Genomic DNA, 7,676 nt, shown 5'->3' on the forward strand with positions numbered 1-7,676 from the left:
TAGTAAATGCTTAGTTGAACTAGTTGAATTAATAGATTTTTTTTCTGTTAATAGATTTTTTTGGTGATATTATTATTGAATATGCATGTTAGGTGATATTATTGTTAATAGATTTTTTTTGGGTGATATTTAGATTGTGTAATTAATTTTGTTCATAGAATTTTAATGATTTTTTGTTCATAGTATTTAGAAAAAGGAAAAAAAGAAGAAGTAGTTTATATATAGTTGAACTAGCTAGTTGATTTAATAAACTAATTTATTTTACTATATATAGAAGTAGTTTGTTTTTAGTAAGTACTACTTATTTATTTATAGTAAGTGCTTAGTAGTTGAACTAGATAGTTGACTAATAAAACTAAATTATGAACGTAGGCCGGAAATGTCGTACTCATCGGACGACGATAACCGCCCGGGGAAGTGCGACTGGTGCCACGACGACCGAGGTATCTGCGACAGGTTCATTGAGCTGGACGAAGATCGGCGCTTCAGCATTAAGCTCGGGGAGACCTGCGATGTTCATACAGTACGCAACGACGACAATAGTTTTTTTCGTAATTAAGCACGACTTCAACTATTTTAACGTGTATTTTTCATCTTTCCAATTTGACTAGCTTATCCCATGCTTTGCAAGACGCTATGTCTTGGAGAGGATGGGTATTGAAGACCATGAAAATTTTGAAACCAAAAAAATTATCCTAAGTACCGAACATGATGTGGATTTTCAAGTAAAGCTGTACAACGCTCAGAGTGTAACCCATTTTGGTTGCAAAAATTGGGATGCATTTTGCAAGATGTATGGTCTTGATGAGGGTATGCTTGTCACCATGGATCTTGGTGATCCTACAATCGAGCAAGAGACACCTACGATTTGGGTCTTTGTGGATACACCTCCAGTTCTTCCCTCATGTGAGCTAAAGATAGTTATTAAGTAATTTATATTGTTTATTTCAAAATATAATGTTGACAACTTATCTCCATTGACAGCTTATTTTCATGCTTCAAAGAATGTGCGGAAGATGATAGACAGAACGTACTACACCGAAGGCTGCGAATTAACTTATCAGGAGAAACGACATCTGGTCGGATTTTGTAGAGATCTTGAGAATTACAATATCTACAATCAAACTCCTCAACATTATGGTCAATACGTGCCACTAGTGCACGTGTTGAACTACGGTAACTACCATGAAGATACCTTGGTAAGATTATTTTTTACTATTACAACATCCGTGCATCTTTTTGCACACTTCTAAAACTAGTACATCATTGCTAACTACGAAGTTATTACTATGTTTTTCAACAGATAATCCCGAATGATTGTGTGCCTCATCTGATGTATACGCGTGGTAGCCTTCATGTTTTGAACATACTACCAGGTCGTCCTACGAATCTCAACTGTCCATACCGGGTTTCTAAAAGAAGTGGAGACATAACAATCAAAGAATGGAAAAAATGTATGGACAGTCGTAAGGAGCTTCTTGGAAGCAATAAGCAGCGAAAGGCAAGAATTGGAGACAGGATGATCGCCATTCTTCATAACGGAGAGTCAGGGTCTATATTGTTTTATGCTATTTTACCTTAAGGGTGTTTAGGTCCTACCTGATACTGATGATCATGTGCTAAGAACAATTATGTAGGGTTGGGTTCGATGACTATATATGAGGATGATGATCGTATGACTTATTATTAATAACGAGTAGAAGTTGTATGATGATGCATGATTAGTAGGACTTGTTATTATATATATATGATGATGTAATGATGCAAAAGCATGCATGAGATATGTTATATGAACATAGCAGCAGCGTTGATAAACAAAGCATGCATGATGTATATATGATGCATAACGTGTACAATGTGTAGTATCGTAAAATACCAGCAAACGAAAAAGAATTAAAATGGAAACACAAAATTAAATGAAAAAGAAATCATAAAACTAAAAACCCACCAAACCTTATAGTACCGGTTGGTGTTACCAACCGGTACTAAAGGGCTCCAGGCCCCCGGAGCTGGCTAGTGCCACGTGGTTGCCCTTTAGCACCGGTTCGTGCTGAACCGGTACTAAAGGGGGGGGGGCCTTTAGTGACCACAAATTAGTGCCGGTTATGTAACCGGCACTATAGGTCCTTACGAACCGGTGCTAATGCCCGGTTCTGCACTAGTGCAAGATCAAGATGGAGAAAATTCGCTTGAAGATTAGAAAGATTAGAAAATATGCCATCGATAGTGAGGCTTGGTATCATTATGCTGTTGGATCAATTGTTACGTTAGTTGCGATCTTGATCGCATTTGTTGTTGCATTTAAATGCTTTAGCTAGAGAGTTATTTGTTTGTTGCATTTAAGTGTTGTATGAACTTTATGTATGAACTTGTATTAATTTGGTCTATTCGGTGTTGTGTAATGAAGATGAGCCGGCAATGGATGTACGATGACCGATGCTCTCCCCAGTTCTTTGAGGGCGTGCATACTTTTCTGCTTGCGGCTGAGGCAAACAAGCGGGCGGATAGTTTTATGCCTTGTCCATGTGCTGGCTGTAAGAATGGTCGCAATTACTCTACATCAAGAACCATTCACGTCCACCTGTTTGAGTCCGGTTTCATGCCCCACTATAATGTTTGGACCAAGCACGGAGAAAGAGGGGTTATGATGGAAGACAATGAAGAAGAAGAGGACGACGACAGCTATCCTCGCCATGGGTTCCCTAAATATGATGATACAACAATGGGGGAAGAAGCTGAGCCGGTAATGCGGGAAAAAGCTGAGCCGGCAATGCGGGAAGAAGCTGAAGAAGAGGCATCACATGAGCCCGTTGATGATCTAGGTCGGGCCATTGTTGATGCAAAGAGAAACTGCGCAAGTGATTTGGAGAAGAAGAAGTTGCAGCGCATGTTAGAGGATCACAAAAAATTGTTGTACCCGAATTGCGTAGGTGACAAGAAAAAGCTGGGCACCACACTGGAATTGCTGCAATGGAAGGCAGAGAATGGTGTATCTGACAAGGGATTTGGAAAGTTGCTGGTAATGAGAAAGGATATGCTTCCAAAGGACAACGAATTGCCCGAGAGTACGTACGAAGCAAAGAAGGTTGTCTGCCCTCTAGGGTTAGAGGTGCAGAAGATACATGCATGCCCTAATGATTGCATCCTCTACCGCGGTGAGTACGAGGATTTGAACGCTTGCCCGGTATGTGGTGCATTGCGCTGTAAGATCAGCCGCGATGAGCCTGATGTCAAGGGCGAGCGCCCCAGGAAGAAGATTCCTGCCAAGATGATGTGGTATTCTCCTATAATACCACGGTTGAAACGTTTGTTCCAAAAGAAAGAGCATGCCAAGGCGATGCGATGGCACAGAGAAGACCGTAAGAAAGACGGAAAGTTGAGAGTACCCACTGACGGGTCGCAGTGGAGAAAAATCAAAAGAAAGTACGAGAAGGAGTTTGCAGATGACGCAAGGAGCGTATGGTTTGGTCTAAGCGCAGATGGCATTAATCCTTTTGGGGAGCAGAGCAGCAACCATAGCACCTGGCCTGTGACTCTATGTTTGTATAACCTTCCTCCTTGGTTGTGCATGAAGCGGAAGTTCATTATGATGCCAGTGCTCATCCAAGGCCCTAAGCAACCCGGCAACGACATTGATGTGTACCTAAGGCCATTAGTTGAAAAACTCTTACAACTGTAGAATGGAACATGTGTACGTGCGTGGGATGAGCACATGGGGAAGAATTTGACCTAAAGGCGTTGCTGTTCGTGACCATCAATGATTGGCCTGCTCTCAGTAACCTTTCAGGACAGACAAACAAGGGATACCGCGGATATACGCACTGTTTGGATGATACCGACAGTATATATTTGAATAGTTGTAAGAAGAATGTGTACCTAGGACATCGTCGATTTCTTCCGAGCAGGCATCCCGTAAGAAAGAAAGGCAAGCATTTCAAAAGTGAGGCGGATCACCAGACGAAGCCTCGCCACCGTACTGGTGCTGATGTACATGATATGGTCAAGGATTTGAAGGTGATATTTGGAAAGGATCCTTGTCGGTGTCAAAACCGGCGGATCTCGGGTAGGGGGTCCCGAAATGTGCGTCTAGGCGGATGGTAACAAGAGACGAGGGACACAATGTTTTTACCCAGGTTCGGGCCCTCTCGATGGAGGTAAAACCCTACGTCCTGCTTGATTAATATTGATGATATGGCTAGGGTTACACAGAGTCGGTTACAATGGTAGGAGATCTACATATCCGTATTGCCAAGCTTGCCTTCCACGCCAAGGAAAGTAACTTCCGGACACGAGCCAGAGTCTTCAATCTTCTATCTTCGTAGTCTTGGAGTCCGGCGGATATTGATAGTCCGGCGGTCCGGACACCCCCTAGTCCAGGACTCCCTCAGTAGCCCCTGAACCAGTCTTCAATGACGATAAGTCCGGCGTGCATAATGTTCGGCATTGCAAGGCGGGCTCCTCCCTTGAATAATTCGGAGAAGATAATAAACACCAGGATAGTGTCCGGCTCTGCAAAATAAATTCCACATTCCACCGTAGAGAGAATAAAATATACACTTAGTTCAATCTGCTGACGTATTATGCGGCGTGACATCACACCGCAGCCAAGCCCTCGTTTGAATCGTTTTTCACTATTCCACCTCAGCACGTTTAGCGAAGCGGTTTCCTTGGCACGTCTTGTCGAAGCAGAGATCGTGTTCCCCTTATTCCGGGATCCTCATCAATACGTGCGTGGGTAACCCAACCGTTCCCGTCGCCATGCCTCCTCTATCGAAGGGGAATCTTAAACGGTCACGGAGACGGCCCTTGGTATTTCTTCCCCTTTATAAGAGGACCAAGGCCAGCCCTTGTTCTTCAATCTCGCATCGAATCTTTTCCCCGCTCTCCAGTTCCAACACCCAGAGCCTCAGATTCGAGCGCTTCGGATCCTCAATCATGTCCGGCTCCGACCTCCAGGGCCGGTGGATGCCCTCCTCCGTCACGGAGGAGGACATACTGAAGTTGCGTGAGGCCAAGTACCTGGCCTATGAGGTTTCGCACAGGTTGCCTTCCCAAGGGCAGGCCGTGCCAGCCCCCGAGCCCGGCGAATACGTCGTTTTCGTATCCCACCTCCGCCGGGGTTTAGGCTTCCCGACGGATCCCTTCGTGAGAGGGCTCCTGTTCTACTACGGGCTGGACTTTCACGACTTGGCTCCGGAGTCTATCCTCCATATCTTCGCATTCATCATTGTCTGCGAAGCTTTCCTCCGCGTCATCCCCCACTTCGGCCTATGGCTGAAGACCTTCAAGGTGGAACCGAAGATGATCGGGGGGCGTCAAGCGGAGTGCGGCGGGGCGACCATAAGCAAGAAGGTCGATGCCCCGTGGCTCGAGGGTTCCTTCCAAGAGGAACTTGGATTGTGGCAGCAGGAGTGGTTCTATATCACCGCTCCAAGGGGCAGCAAGCAAAAGCCGCCGCCCTCATTCCGCCCGGGACCTCCACGCCAACTGATGTCGTGGGTCAACCAAGGGCTCAATTGGGTGCCGTCCAAAGACGTGCCCTCACTGCAGGGCCGGATTTGAGACCTCCAAGCAAGGGAGATCGACCCGGTCAAGGTGATGCAGGTCATGCTAATCAGGCACCTCCTGACCTGCAAACGTCGTCCTCTCCGTTTATGGGAGTTCAACCCGGAGGGACCTCGAATTCTCCAACACTTCATGGGTGCGACACCCGTGGAGATGTACAAGTTGTTCTTCGGACCGCAGGTGGCGTGTCCGGATTTAGCCGAGGATGCAGGTCTAAGCCGCGATCACCTGGATACTCAGGTAAGTAGCTCAGAGTCCGGACATTCTGTGTGCGTGCCTTTCTAGAGTTTGCCTCCTGGCCCTTTGTTCTTTACAGGAATGGGTGGCGCGATCAAGGCTGATAAGGTGTCCGGCCCCCCTCCCAGAGACCGCACTGGAGCCCGTGCTAGTCAGAATGTTGGAGGTTGCTCCCGCAGAAGGGGGCAATGGGGAAAATAGAGGAGCTAATATTTCGCCCAAAGGGGCGACAGAGGAGGAGGGAACCAAGAATCCCTCCCCTCAGGGGGAGAAGAGGACCGCCTCCAAAGATCCGGAGGCCAAAGCCCCTAAGCGTGGGAAGAGATCTTCCCCGGGGGGTCCGGCGCCCGGAGAGAATCCGGACGCGTGATCATCACCAAAGGATCAGCCCTCCAGCGAGCCGTGAGTGTAAAAGAGGGAGTTAATTAGTGGGGAAATACCTTCATTTGTGCTTCTGTAGGTAACCAAAATATATACATTGCAGTTCGGATCTGCAGCCTTCTCAGATGAGTTCGTCTTCGGGGGACCTTCTTCCGGAGATGATGGAGAGCGATACGCCTCCATCCGCAGTGCCGCCAAACGAGGCAGGCGAACCCGAAGTGTCATCACGGAGGGTATCCCCGAGTCCGGAGGGGCCAGAGAGTTCGGCGCCTACTAGTATCCGACCGGGAGAACTGAAGAATCTGCTTGAGAGGGCGTCCATTTCAGAAGATCAGCGTGCATTAATGCGTATGGTGATAGGAAGGATTTCGTTCGCCGAGAGCAGATTGCGTAATGCCGCCATGAGTTTGCTGGCAGGTTTTGAGGTATGCAGAAATGACGCATCCCTTTTTATTTTAACAGTATTGCACATAAAAATGCGCACTGTATAGATAGTAGCCCCTGAGACTCGGTAGGTTGTCGGAAACGACAGCGTGCCGAGGATCAAAATCTCAAAATCTCAAGTAATGAATACCTCCGTCCTGATACAGGTGGCGGATAGTCCGGGGGCCAGCCGGACTAATGAGTTTGCCGAATTAAGTCGGCAACTTGACGTGGAAGATGCTGACATCGCACTTGTCAACCGGCGACTTGACGAGTCGCAAGGTAAATAAATTCTACGCAGTTGCTTTATTTTAAGGGGGTCGAAGCCCTCCTCTGATAAATTGTATGCTGTTGTGCAGACGGTGCTGCTGCTGTGGAGAGCCTTCGGGCCGAACTTGCTCAAGCTAAGGAGCAAGCCCGAAGGAGTGATGCGGCTGCCTCGAAGGCGGCCGAAGAGTTGAAAGCCGAAAAGGCTGCGCACTGCCTAAGCAGGGCGGAGGTGGCCGAATTGGCCATGAGGGTAAAGGATGCTGCCGACCGCTATGCGGCTCTTGAAAAGGAGCGTCTATCGGAGCGGGAAGACCTGAAGAAGGCCACCACCGAAACCAAGGATGCCCGCTCTGCAATGCGGGCTATGAAGGAGGAACTGCGCCAGGCCAGAGAGATCATGGCTGGCAAGCCTATTCTGCTGCGCCGCCGGTTTATGGATGCCAAGTATGCTCGATTTGAGCGGCTGTGGAGTCTGGAAGATCCGTATATGGATTTGGCTGCGAGTGCAGCTGATGCCGTTGAGCACTTCCGGAGCCAGGAGGATCACGTGACGGAAGAGTTATATTGGTCTCAATTCCACAGTCCGGATCACTCACTTCCGTTGACGGACCGGCTGGCCGAATGGGCCGAGCTAAATAGATTGTCCGGACTTGCCATGACTGACATCGTGGCACATGTCTGTCCAGAGAGGCCCAAGGCGACGAGCTACTTCGGCTTACTGCAGCAATTCCTTGGAGCGGTGCCACATATAAAAGATATGAAGCGGTCAGCCTGCATCAAGGACGCGCGGATGGCTCTTG

The sequence above is a fragment of the Triticum aestivum genome, chromosome 6B (assembly GCF_018294505.1).
Source record: "Triticum aestivum cultivar Chinese Spring chromosome 6B, IWGSC CS RefSeq v2.1, whole genome shotgun sequence".
NCBI classification, from domain to species: domain Eukaryota; kingdom Viridiplantae; phylum Streptophyta; class Magnoliopsida; order Poales; family Poaceae; genus Triticum; species Triticum aestivum.